Raw genomic sequence first — 13,398 nt, 5'->3', positions numbered from 1 at the left:
ATTTCCTGAATATAAAAACGCCAGCTGAATCAGTTTTATGCTCTTGCAGGTTTATGAAAATGTATCCTTTGGCTGAGTAAAAACCCCATTGGAGATAAAACGGTACAGCAGGTGTTTTCCATTGCTCTTTTATCGGCTGGGGAACGGCTTGCCAGTGTGAATGTGAGTGCATGCGAGAGCCTAGTTATGCGCCGTCGGAGCCAAGGCCACTCTCTCACAGACCCAATTTAAAACTCAGCATCACTCTGTTCCTGAGTCAGACTCTCTGCAGGTGAGTGGAGGGTCGGTCCAGCCTGACAGAGGGGGGGGGATGATTAGCGGTCGGTCCAGCCAGACAGACCCTGCCTCAGACACTTGTCCTTGGGTTGTCCCCTCACGCCCCTCACGTCGTCAAGGAGATTGGGCTGGGGACAGACTGAGGGCGCAATGATGATTCGTGCCACTCACTTCTGCACGACAGCATAGGAAGGGTTTCTTATTCAGTCAACATCCTTAGAGGGAGTGTCATAGTGGATACTGTAGGAGATGACATGGCTTTAATTCACAAAGGGCCCCCCTTTTGTAGGCCCGCAAATAAATGTCCAAAAACGAAAAAGAAATGCTTACTGTTGAGAGTTAGAATAGTAGAATACACAAGGTGCAATTTTGAAATGTGGTTGTGAATCAGCAGTTACTAGACTCTTCCTTAACACCACCTTCATTGCAACTAACATTTGAGTGTGACTGTAGCTAGGTTTTCATCCAATTGCCGACAGATTTTCATTTGAATGTTCTAAAATCCACATAAAGAAAATATGAGCATTTTCCCACCAGTGGTGTTTCCAGTGGTGTATTTGTCAAAAGACAGTCAAGCATCGATCGTCACCAGAATAAGACCCTCGATACTTATTGGAAAGGAGAATCAAGTTCAACACTGCACTTTCACCACCCTGTGCAGTTCATCATAACTTATTTAATCTGTAGCCTAATAAACTGCATGGTTTCCCAATTCATAGTGGGAGGACCACACACCATATCATACCATATCATCACTTGACTCCAAGTTTACTTTGATATGATGGTAATTATATCAATATCTGCACATTAAGGTGTTTCCACCTCCATTTCTCGTATAATTAATTTTATACACAAAAAGATCCCACCATGTCAAACAAACAAATATGAAAAACTTTCCATACGCCGCCTTTTCCACACAGTAAAGCTGCACGATATGGGCAAAAACATTTTTGGAGCCCTTTGAATCTTTGAACACTCTGGAATATAGCCTAGCAGTGGCTCAGGGAAGACAATTGCACACTCTGGTATTTTTCTGACTGATAAAAAAAAAATACAGATACCGACCAGGATTTCCGTTAGGAAAATGTGGCCCCGGACATTTGATCGACAGCATTTTCATTTACAATGCCCCCGTGCACAAAGCGAGGTCCATACAGAAATGGTTTGTCGAAATCGGTGTGGAAGAACTTGACAGGCCTGCACAGAGCCCTGACCTCAACCCCATCGAACATCTTTGAGATTAATTGGAACGCCGACTGCGAGCCAGGCCTAATCGCCCAACATCAGTGCCCGACCTCACTAATGCACGTGGCTGAATGGAAGCAAGTCCCCTCAGCAATGTTCCAACATGTAATGGAAAGCCTTCCCAGAAGAGTGAAGGCTGTTATAGCAGCAAGGGGGGAACCAACTCCATATTAATGCCCATGATTTTAGAATGAGATGTTCGACGAGCAGGTGTCCACATACTTTTGTAAGTGCAGCAAGGCGCACAAGGCAGTAGGCTAGGTTACACTTGAATGTTCATTCCATAATGCAATTAGCAGGAAAACACCCATTACAAATGTAGAAAGAGGGGAGATCTAATATGCAACAAGTAGAATGGGTTGCTAATATGACTAGGATTGTGCCTTTGGCTACTGGACAATGAAAGAAAGTTGATTTTGGCTAGGCTACTTTGAAGCAAGGTAAGACATGCCTCATAATATTAAATATAACTTTCAAACAATTAAATATATGTTTTAAAAATGCATACTGCCTCCAGCTCATTGCAAAGTGGTCTGTGACACGCTGATGAAAGCCTGCCTTCCGTTGCCATTTGAGATGCTGTAGCAGCAGCTCTCGTGTTGTCCGACAGATGTTCCGCTCAAAGGCTCTGTATCTGTATGCTGTACGTGTGTGATAAGATACATAATGGATATACTGTAGTCTACACACACGCCAATTTAATTCCACTAAATTATGCAAATTAACCTATAGACCGATAAGCGCGACCAATCAAATGTATTTCCATCAACTGGACAGGCTAAAAAGCATTATTTCGCAATGGAATTTCTTTTATTCTTCTCCCGGTGTCACGTTCGTTCATGAACGAGAAGGACCAAGGCGCAGCGTGATATGCATTCATGTTTATTAACGACTAAACGCACAACCAAAACAACAAACGAAACGTGAAGTCCAAGGTAGACAAATAACATACCTCACACGGAACAAGATCCCACAACTGACTGGTGCCAAAAGGCTGCCTAAGTATGGTCCCCAATCAGAGACAACGAGCTACCGCTGCCTCTGATTGGGAACCACCCTGGCCAACATAGATCTAAACGATCTAGACTCTAACATAGACAAACCCAACACAGAAAATACACACCCTGACTCAACAAATACAAGTCCCTAGAGTCAGGGCGTGACAGTACCCCCCCCCCCCAAAGGTGCGGACTCCGACCGCGCCACATAAACCTAACAGGGTAGGGGCCGGGTGGGCATTCCGCCTCGGAGGCGGATCCGGCTCCGGGTGTGACCACCACTTATTCTCCACCTCCCCGTTGCGCCCCTGGTCTGGACCTTGGCGCGCTGCTTCCTCTCTCCTTCCTCCCACGAAGTACCACGCCCTGTCTGGACCCTGGTGTGGGAGACGCCGAACCTGGAGAGGGGCTGACGTCTGGGTCTGGACTGGAACCGCTGACCGGAACTGGACCCGACGACGGTGGATCGGACTGCTCTGGCTCCGGAGTGGAGCCGCTGACCGGAGCTGGACTGGACCCCGGTGGAGCGGATTGCTCTGGCTCCGGAGTGGAGCAGCTGACCGGTGCCGGACCAGGCACCGGTGGAACAGGCACGGGCCGTGCCGGACTGGACACACGCACCACTGGCTTGGTGCGAGGGGCAGGAACAGGCCGGGCCGGGCTGGCGACACGCACCACTGACTTGGTGCGAGGGACAGGAACAGGTCAGACCGGGCTGGAGACGCGCACCACTGGCTTGGTGCGAGGGGCAGGAACAGGCCGGCCCGGGCTGGCGACGTGCACCACTGGCTTGATGCGAGGAGCAGGAACGGGCCGCACCGTACTGGGAACACACACCACTGGCTTAGTGCGGGAAGCAGGAACGGGCCGGACCGGACTGGCGACACGCACCACTTGATTGGTGCGAAGAGCGGGACTGGGTTCCTTCATTAACCCCCGCTCCTTCTGCTGCCTAACCAGCTCCTCTCGCCGTGCCTCTACACCTTCCTTCTGCTCCCTCTGAACCAATGACCCCCTTAATCTGGCAGCCTCCTCTGCTAAACAGCTAAACCGCTCTATCGCGGCCTCCTGCTGCCTCGTCGTCCAGGGCATGAGCCCCCCCCCCTAAAAATTTTTTGGGCTTGTCTCTCCCCCGTGATCATGGCCTCCATCCCTCTTGCCAGACTCTCGCTCATCTCCTCCCAAGTCCATCCTCTCTCCTCGTCACGCTGCTTGATCCAGGATTGGTGGGATCTTCTGTCACGTTCGTTCATGAACGAGAAGGACCAAGGCGCAGCGTGATATGCATTAATGTTTATTAACGACTAAACGCACAACCAAAACAACAAACGAAACGTGAAGTCCAAGGTAGACAAATAACATACCTCACACGGAACAAGATCCCACAACTGACTGGTGCCAAAAGGCTGCCTAAGTATGGTCCCCAATCAGAGACAACGAGCTACCGCTGCCTCTGATTGGGAACCACCCTGGCCAACATAGATCTAAACAATCTAGACTCTAACATAGACAAACCCAACACAGAAAATACACACCCTGACTCAACAAATACAAGTCCCTAGAGTCAGGGCGTGACACCCGGACAATTGGCCTGCGCCAATTGTATTTAAAATCGGCTTTTCCATTTTTTGGTTAGGGCCAAAAGCCGGTTATTACCGGCTAACGGAAACCCTAATACCGACCAATACCATATAGTCTATATTAAAAACAGAGAGAATATTCAAACCTTAGGCATTAGGCTAATTCAAAAACAAGTGTTGACAGTCCAAATTCTCCTTTCTATTTTCACTCCACAGGTGCCATTCTAAATGGGTCCGCAAACACTGAAGGAGCTGAAATTCCAAGTGGCATGTGTCATTTGGCGAGTGTGGCATTTGAAGGTGACAGGCCTCACAGAGAAACTCCCATCAGGCTGTGCTTGAGAGGGGCACAACTCCCAGAAATGCCAAACAAAGAGAAAAGCTTGAAGACAAAATTTCACAATAAATAGGTGTAAACTGTAAAATGTCCTAAAAAAAAAAAATCTAGGTCGAGGTACCTATTTCTATATCAAACGCTAAAAAAAGATAAACCACAAAATTGCTGTCTTTGTTTAGGAATTGGATGTGAGGTGTCGCTCTGACACCTTTGAACTGGGATTTTACGGATTAGACCAAGGCTACACACCTTTCAGTGTGACTGGTAATGTGATATGTGATACCAGTATGAAAGCAATGTGATAGTTTTGTTTAGTCAACCGAATTAACCACCCAAATATTTCAACATTTGTGCTGAATAGTCAGTAGATTTTCTGTTTGTTTCAATTCTTTCATCCACCAAGGCCTTTGTAAATCGGCTTGATTTCACTAATCTTGCCAGCGAGGGATTCACGACACGAAAAACATGTAAATAATATGCTGTACCAAATGTCTTGCTGTTGCAGAGAGTGTAAAGGGAAAGCGTAAAGAAAAAAATAACATGTTGAACAAAGAGCGACATCTGTATTCAGGGATGCCTCCAGCACAATGCTGACAAAGCGTCGCTACATGTCAAACAAACTGTTGCAGATGAACGGAGGACCTTTTCACTTGCTCCATATTTCCATAATCTGGTTTTGAGAAAGGCTTACAGAATGGGGCTACTGAAATAGGTCTTCAAAAGGGCTTGTCCAAATGTAACGATACCCACTGCCAAGGGAAGCTTTGTGTTCCTGTATCTCTACAGTGCATGGGGAATTATGGCTCCAACAGAGATGCTGCAGCTGTTGTGCTGTTTATGTAAGAAGTGTGATAGGACAGGGTTCTTCCAGAATGTCGTCTTCATCTTTCTCTCCTGATTCGTAGTCTTCTGTTGAGGTTTCACAGCAGACTCCGATGGCATTTGTATCTCTGCTCTTCTTCTTTCAAAATGGAGCTTATTCCTCTTCTGTGCACCTGTTGTGACTTAGGCTACCATCTTAGCACAAACACTTGCCGTTAAGGCCCCAGTATTGGCTCCTGGGCCAATCCCTGTCAAACGACCCAAAGGAAGAATTGGTAGCAGACAGAAGACACTAATGAAAAAAAGCTCCACACCATTTTTTATTTTTTTTTGTACAAGATCAGCTTTAAAAAACAACATGTTTCTTTTCTCTTTCATGAATTACAGAGAGCAGTTTTATTGCTTCTCTTTTTATTATTATGATTTATTATTATTATTATTATTATTATTATTATTATTATTGTTATTATCATCATCATCATTATCTTTATTCCATATTTAATAGTCTACGTAAAGGATATATTATTATATTTTCCCTCCTATCTATTTGCTCTAGTTTTTGGAATCATCAGAGGAAATTATCATCAATACAGTACATCACATTTACATTTCATAATACAAAGAGGATTTGAGAATGATTGCAAGGAATATCAACATTATCCCTTCATTCACCCCCTCCACGTTCTTAATCACTGTCACCATCTTACCTATAGAAACCACTTTTTTTGGCTGTAGGTGAAGCAGCGCAGGACCTGTCCGGGGTAGAAAATCCTACCACTGTAAGGGCCCAAGTGATTGCGTTCGGCACCTCTAACAGCTCTCCCATCCTTCCCCTCTTCAACTTCACCCTGTACTTTCTCACTCTGTACCAGATACCATACTTATCTACAGCCTTTACAGCTGGCTATAGAATGGTGCAGTATCTCTCGATAAAGTGCTCAACATCTTCATCAGTTAGCCTTCCCATCCAGAACTTAAGCACAAGGTTCTTCTCATCGATGTTCATTGCAGATTCCACCTGCCAGGACTTCCACTTTTCTTCATGTGACTTACATAGACTTCGAGGAAGCGGAGCAAAGACCTCTCTGCTTTGAAAACAAGATACTGTTCCTTCCTATTAGGTAAGGCTATGAAACTATACAGTGAGGGAAAAAAGTATTTGATCCCCTGCTGATTTTGTACGTTTGCCCACTGACAAAGACATGATCAGTCTATAATTTTAATGGTAGGTTTATTTGAACAGTGAGAGACAGAATAACAACAAAAAAATCCAGAAAAACACATGTCAAAAATGTTATAAATTGATTTGCATTTTAATGAGGGAAATAAGTATTTGACCCCTCTGCAAAACATTACTTACTTGTCATGTTTGGTGGCAAAACCCTTGTTGGCGTTCACAAAGGTCAGACGTTTCTTGTAGTTGGCCACCAGGTTCACACACATCTCAGGAGGGATTTTGTCCCACTCCTATTTGCAGATCTTCTCCAAGTCATTAAGGTTTCGAGGCTGACGTTTGGCAACTCGAACCTTCAGCTCCCTCCACAGATTTTCTATAGGATTAAGGTCTGGAGACTGGCTAGGCCACTCCAGGACCTTAATGTGCTTCTTCTTGAGCCACTCCTTTGTTGCCTTGGCCGTGTGTTTTGGGTCATTGTCATGCTGGAATACCCATCCACGACCCATTTTCAATGCCCTGGCTGAGGGAAGGAGGTTCTCACCCAAGATTTGACGGTACATGGCCCCGTCCATCGTCCCTTTGATGCAGTGAAGTTGTCCTGTCCCCTTAGCAGAAAAACCCCCCCAAAGCATAATGTTTCCACCTCCATGTTTGACAGTGGGGATGGTGTTCTTGGGGTCATAGGCAGCATTCCTCCTCCTCCAAACACGGCGAGTTGAGTTGATGCCAAAGAGCTCCATTTTGGTCTCATCTGACCACAACACTTTCACCCAGTTCTCCTCTGAATCATTCAGATGTTCATTGGCAAACTTCAGACGGGCCTGTATATGTGCTTTCTTGAGCAGGGGGACCTTGCCGGCGCTGCAGGATTTCAGTCCTTCACAGCGTAGTGTGTGACCAATTGTTTTCTTGGTGACTATGGTCCCAGTTGCCTTGAAATCATTGACAAGATCCTCCCGTGTAGTTCTGGGCTGATTCCTCACCATTCTCATGATCATTGCAACTCCACGAGGTGAGATCTTGCATGGAGCCCCAGGCCGAGGGAGATTGACAGTTATTTTGTGTTTCTTCCATTTGCGAATAATCGCACCAACTGTTGTCACCTTCTCACCAAGGTGCTTGGCGATGGTCTTGTAGCCCATTCCAGCCTTGTGTAGGTCTACAATCTTGTCCCTGACATCCTTGGAGAGCTCTTTGGTCTTGGCCATGGTGGAGAGTTTGGAATCTGATTGATTGATTGCTTCTGTGGACAGGTGTCTTTTATACAGGTAACAAGCTGAGATTAGGAGCACTCCCTTTAAGAGTGTGCTCCTAATATCAGTTCGTAGCCTGTATAAAAGACACCTGGGAGCCAGAAATCTTTCTGATTGAGAGGGGGTCAAATACTTATTTCCCTAATTAAAATGCAAATCAATTTATAACATTTCTGACATGCGTTTTTCTGGATTTTTTTGTAGTTATTCTGTCTCACTGTTCAAATAAACCTACCATTAAAATTATAGACTGATCATTTCTTTGTCAGTGGGCAAACGTACAAAATCAGCAGGGGATCAAATACTTTTATCCCTCACTGTAGATGTCACTGGCATGAATCCAATTAGACTCAAATAAAATATTATCTCCTACAGTCTCTGTTAGGAGTCCTCACTTTCATCCACATACAGTATCTCAGCTGGGCCCAGTACTGGCCAAAAAGGTCAGAACTGGGAGCCATGATGGTAAGGCTTGGGTCGGCTGATCACTGTGGGAGATAGGGAGGGTCGACCACGGCTTACTGCCCGCGTCCTGAAACCGTGTGTTCATTAGTTGAATTCAAGTGAATGAATGCACACCTATGCCCTGGTGGATAATACCAAGGTCTTGCACAGCACTGTGTGATCCACAGCATGCAGTTTTTACTTCAAACGGGAGGTGCACTGGACAAACTTTCACAGGCTAACCTCACTGGGGCTTATAAATATTCTCACACTATTACACTGGGCACTCCAGCACCAAATTGCAGCCTCTGGTGCGCATCAGAGAAGAATACACGTGGTGAATGAATTGCCCAGTGATGCGGGGAGATTTAAACAAAAGGAATAATTTGCTTGTTTTTTACAAAGAAAGAGACAGGAAAATATAAGAGGCTTATTAATTCCATACGGGGCCTCTTCACACAGTGATAATCTATTATATAATTACATTCCCCTGTACCTGAACCATTACTCTTAAAGATTCATGCTTTGATTCTAGCCGCTGCCTTTCCAAAAGGTGAGATTCTAAAATAATGGCACCGGGCGATTTAGCAAAACAAATCTATTAGCCTAAATGATAGAGCAGATTAAAGTAAACAGGGATTTTTAAAGAAACTAGTTAAAATTACAGAGCCAATTTAAACATGTTATGCCCTACCTTTGACAAATACGGCACTACCTTAAAAGCACTTGGCGATAGGCTTAGGACATGAATAACTTCTATGATTTAAAATGTAGCTTTGCTATACTTCAGCTAAAATTAACTTTGGCTACTTTGGCTAGGCTTAATTTAAACCCTGTTTATTACTGAGTGAACATGATAAGGCCACAGACACCTTCACCTCATAGTATAGGGAAGTGGTTTTCCAACCTCTCCTTGGGGACCCACAGACTAGCTCACCCGATTCACCTGAAGAGCTATATAATTAGTTGACAAGTTAAATAAGGTGTGATTAGCAGTTAGGGCTGGCACAATTACCAGGGGTCCCCTGATAAAAGGCATAAGAAATATCTTGCTGCGTTTTATAAACGCAGATCTAAAATAATTCTTATTGTAATTTCTGCTCGGCATCAAACAAATATTGTGCTTCAGTTGAACACGAACAGGCATTCTATCAGCAGACAGTGTTCTGACTGATGTGCAGATACTTTTCTCCAGTACTTTTCTCGGTGTAGCCAGCCTACTTTTCTTTGGTGAAATGCAAGATTTTATTTTCATGACATCGTCATCCATAACCGTTGGTTACACGGTTATACAGTAATTAAGGGATTGCGTTAGAGTTCAGAAAACTGCATTTTCAAAACTCAGGAAATGTATCTGGCTACATTCTTTCTATGATAAACATTAGAAATATGATGGCCATGCATTGTGTTTGCAAAAAATACCTTGATTTCTCATTTACGAAAAACATTAGGAAATGTATCTTGCTACATTCTTTCTATGATAAACATTAGAAATATGATGGCCATGCATTGTGTTTGCAAAAAATACCTTGATTTCTCATTTACGTGTGTGGCTACTTGCCAAATAGTGTTGCACTTCTGTTGTCATCTGATAAAAATTAAGCTAATTTCTGACGAATGTGTTGCACTAATTTATTTTCTGTGAAGGAAACCTATAGTTGCACGCCCCTGATCACTAAAAAGAAACACTTGACTTTCAAAAGAAAACGCAGGTAAAATGGTTTGAAAACGCAGATTTTTTTATGGTCTGAGTTTTGAAAATGCAGTTTTCTGAACTCTAACGCAATCCCTTAATTACTGTATAACCCTGTAACCAACGGTTATGGATGACGATGTCATGAAAATAAAATAACCATCATAACCATTGAAACAATTTGTTATTCATTTTAGTTTTTTGTTGGAAAGAACAGCTGAGTGAAGACGGGATGGCTGGGCATTCATGCGGTTGAGTCCGTTTCTGCTGTACCATGGACTCTACAACATGAAACTTTGTTGCGCACTGCTGAAACAAGCAAGATGTTGTAGCAAACGAGTCTTCGGTTGCCTATGCAAAACACCCCTCCCTGTAGCCACAGCACATGCAGTCAGGAGTGGAGGAGAGGAGAAAATGGGTCTTAAAATATATAGAGATATTATTATTATTTGTGCTATTCAAATAGTTATTACGGTGACCGCGGTAATTTGGCTGACCAATAACCGTCATCCAAAATTCCATGACTGTCACAGCCCTACTAGCAGTAAAATAGTTCAAATACATGGAACGCCTGGGGGACCCCGAGGAGAGGTTTGAAAACCCCTGCTGCTGTAGGTAGGCCTACCTTTAGGAGAAAGGCCTATCAAATAGGCTTTCTTTTTAGTATTATTTGCGTAATCACACTGTCCTGCACCGATTTAAGTGACGTACCATAATGCCAGAGGAGGCTGATGTCAACATCAAGGTCAGCAAGATCTGCACCCTTCAAGTGGGACATTTGTAATAATTTCCAGCACAATAATCTACCCTGTGCTTCAAAACACTTCAAGAAACTAGCAAGCTTTGAGTATATAGGTTAAGGAAATCTGAAAGTTAGTCTGTTCTGATGGTGGATGCAGTGAATTACAATGTAGAAGCTCTTTGAAACCTTGTGAAGACCTATAAAAATGCATTCCATCATTATCATGCTCCATTTCTGTTGCACTCAGTCTCACCTGGAAACACCTATTCCATTCCATACCCATCCCTAACCGAGGGGGCAAAACAAAGGCCTCGTCTGTTGCCTCCCTATAGGCCTACAGGTCTTTGGTATTTGTTGTCCCTTATTGTGTCATCTCTACTCTGGGCCCAGTATCTCTGATCTAACCTAATTGAAGTGATTACAATAGGCTAAAAACAAACACAGGAGCAGAATTAAGAAAACACTTGAAGGTGTGAACACAGCACTGGTAACACAGTGATGATGCAAACCTCACTACAACTAAGTGCAGTGCTGACGTTGGCGTACAGCTCCAATATTTTGCATGAGTGTTACTGTAGATTGCGGAGCAGTTTTTCTTCTTCTACAAAATCGCATTTGCTCGATTTCAAACATTAGGCTATTCAACTTTCTTATAGTAAACTAGTCCTAGACAGTCCCTCCAGCCCTGATACTAGTAGCAAGCTTTTGTCCCAGCCTAGCACTACAACAGCTGATTCTAGTAGCCTAACCAAGGTGTTGATGAATTAGAACATGTGTGTTCGTGCTGGCCAGGAACAAAAACCTGCCCACCATGTAGGTCTCCAGGACCAGGGCTGGTCACCACAGCTCTACAGGGTTTGATCTTGACTTGCCCTTTTAAGCGATACATTTACAAAGAAAAACTAAAGGTGAATAAAGTAACTTATAAATCAGGACGGAAAACCACAGCTGTTAATTACAGGAATGTATGATTAACAATAGCTCTCAACAATTTGGAACTTGATTAAATTATTTTGTCTACGTGCCGTCTTGATCACTAGAACTAGTCTGCTATTTAATATTCTTAATTATTACTCGTTTGTCTCTGTACCACCACACAGCCATCCAATGGGGACCAATTACACAGTGGAATTACAGTGCCCTTAAATGGTCATTATGCCTGCTCTGGGGCCCACAGTGTAGATCTTGGCCCATTTTATTTCTTATGCAGCTTCTGTCTAGAAAAGCGTTATGAAGAGATAGGTCACCCTAGGTGAATGGGGTGAAATACCTTGCATGCACACACTAACACCCTCACACACCCACCCACCACTTATGCTGCTTCCATACAGTTTACTATTAATATTACTATTATTATTATTATTTATCCTGCTACCAGTCACTTTCTCCTAATCCCCCACCTACCTGTACCTCTACCTCAAACTACACCAGTATCCCTGTTCATTGTAAAATTGGTATTGGCACTGACCCTGTATATAGCTTTCCCTCATCTTATTTAGTGTTTTCTTTATTATATATTAGTTATACTGTTTAGATATTGATTACTGCACTATTGGGTTGAGCTTGCAAGTTAAGCATTTCACTGTATTTGTGCATGTGACAATAAAAACTTGAACTTTAAATGTTTTGGACTAGTTTGCTAGCTAAAGACAATAGCTATGCTTGCTGGCTTCAGTTTGCAGCTTACTTGCTAGCTTTATCGCTCTGGTCCACTCGCATGCGCCTGATACACACGCTGCTCAGATGCAACGCATGCGCGTGGAGAGCTAACGTTTTTGGAGAAATTACATCCTGCGCACACGGAACAGTTCTTCAGCACTCTACCAAAATGTTTACTTTGTTGAGGTTACGAAAGTATACTGAAGACAGTCACTAAACAAAATCGGTAGGGAAACAGATACAACTTGTTGTTGTTGTGCGATGGACCAGAGCTACTTGTAGCTAAAATAGCTAAGTTAGGTAACGTTAACTTGCTAAAACAATTGCTGGTAGATATGACGCTACAATATGTCTCAATCTGATTAGATAAATTGCCTAATTTAGATCTTAAGTAGCTAGAAAGTTATCCATATTCTGACCATACGAAACGTTTCTGACTGTTGGCTAGCTAACGTTGGTCGGTGAGATAGCCAGCTTCTTCACAGCTAGCAGTAAACAACAAGATAAGTCTTGCTAGGATCAAAAGCAAGTCAGTTTGTCCTCATACGTGACAGACGAGGACACCGATATAAATTATGTTGTGGAAATTAAAGTCAAAGTTTGTCAACTTACTTTGAGTTTACATGCAGCACGGACTGATTGCCTGAATTTCCCTCTTGTTTTCAACTATTGAGGAACGAACTACCAGTATGACAGACGTCATCTTTTTGCGCATGCGTACGGCATATGGAGGGTCGCGTTCACTTGGGTCAGAGAGGAAGTCGCTATAGTATATATTTTGAAGGTTTTGTGAGTGTAATGTTTACTGTTCGTTTCTGATTGTTTATTTCACTTTAGTTTGTTATCTATTTCACTTGCTTCGACAATGTAAACATATGTTTCCCATGCCAATAAAGCCCATTGAATTGAAATGAATATAGATGCTCATTGCTTGGGTGCAAACAGTCAGACCTGCTTCCAGAGAATCTTATGCAGGGTTTCAAGTCATTTCTATCTGCCACGCTTTCAGAACGTTACGCCCTTCTGAACGCGCCCATGTTTCCTTTTTTGTTCAGACCATTTTGGTGGAGGTACTGTAGATGGCTTCAGTAGCCTGTAGGCTACATGTTTAACGGTGGGGATGCAAAAATACCAAAGATAATGAATTGAGCCTACTGAGCATTGCTGGGGAA

The 13,398-nt window shown here is 43.4% G+C and overlaps 1 protein-coding gene across 4 annotated transcripts in view; it reads right to left on the bottom strand.

The window, feature by feature from the left end:
* The window catches only part of pot1 (protection of telomeres 1 homolog), a 44,383-nt gene extending 31,395 nt beyond the window's left edge, over window positions 1-12,988 (bottom strand). For 2 of the 4 annotated variants that reach the window (XM_041849495.2, XM_041849496.2), the window contains exon 1: window positions 12,839-12,983. The gene's annotated coding sequence lies outside the window, so the exon portion shown is untranslated. Of the gene's footprint in view, window positions 1-12,838 lie in introns of all 4 variants that reach the window. The other 2 variants (XM_041849494.2, XM_041849493.2) reach the window with 2 other exon arrangements.
* Window positions 12,989-13,398: the final 410 nt, after the last annotated feature.

The sequence above is a fragment of the Coregonus clupeaformis genome, chromosome 26 (genome assembly GCF_020615455.1).
Source record: "Coregonus clupeaformis isolate EN_2021a chromosome 26, ASM2061545v1, whole genome shotgun sequence".
Classification (NCBI taxonomy): Eukaryota; Metazoa; Chordata; class Actinopteri; order Salmoniformes; family Salmonidae; genus Coregonus; species Coregonus clupeaformis.
Note: the sequence above shows the minus strand (reverse complement) of the source record. Positions and strands in the feature narration are given on the sequence as shown.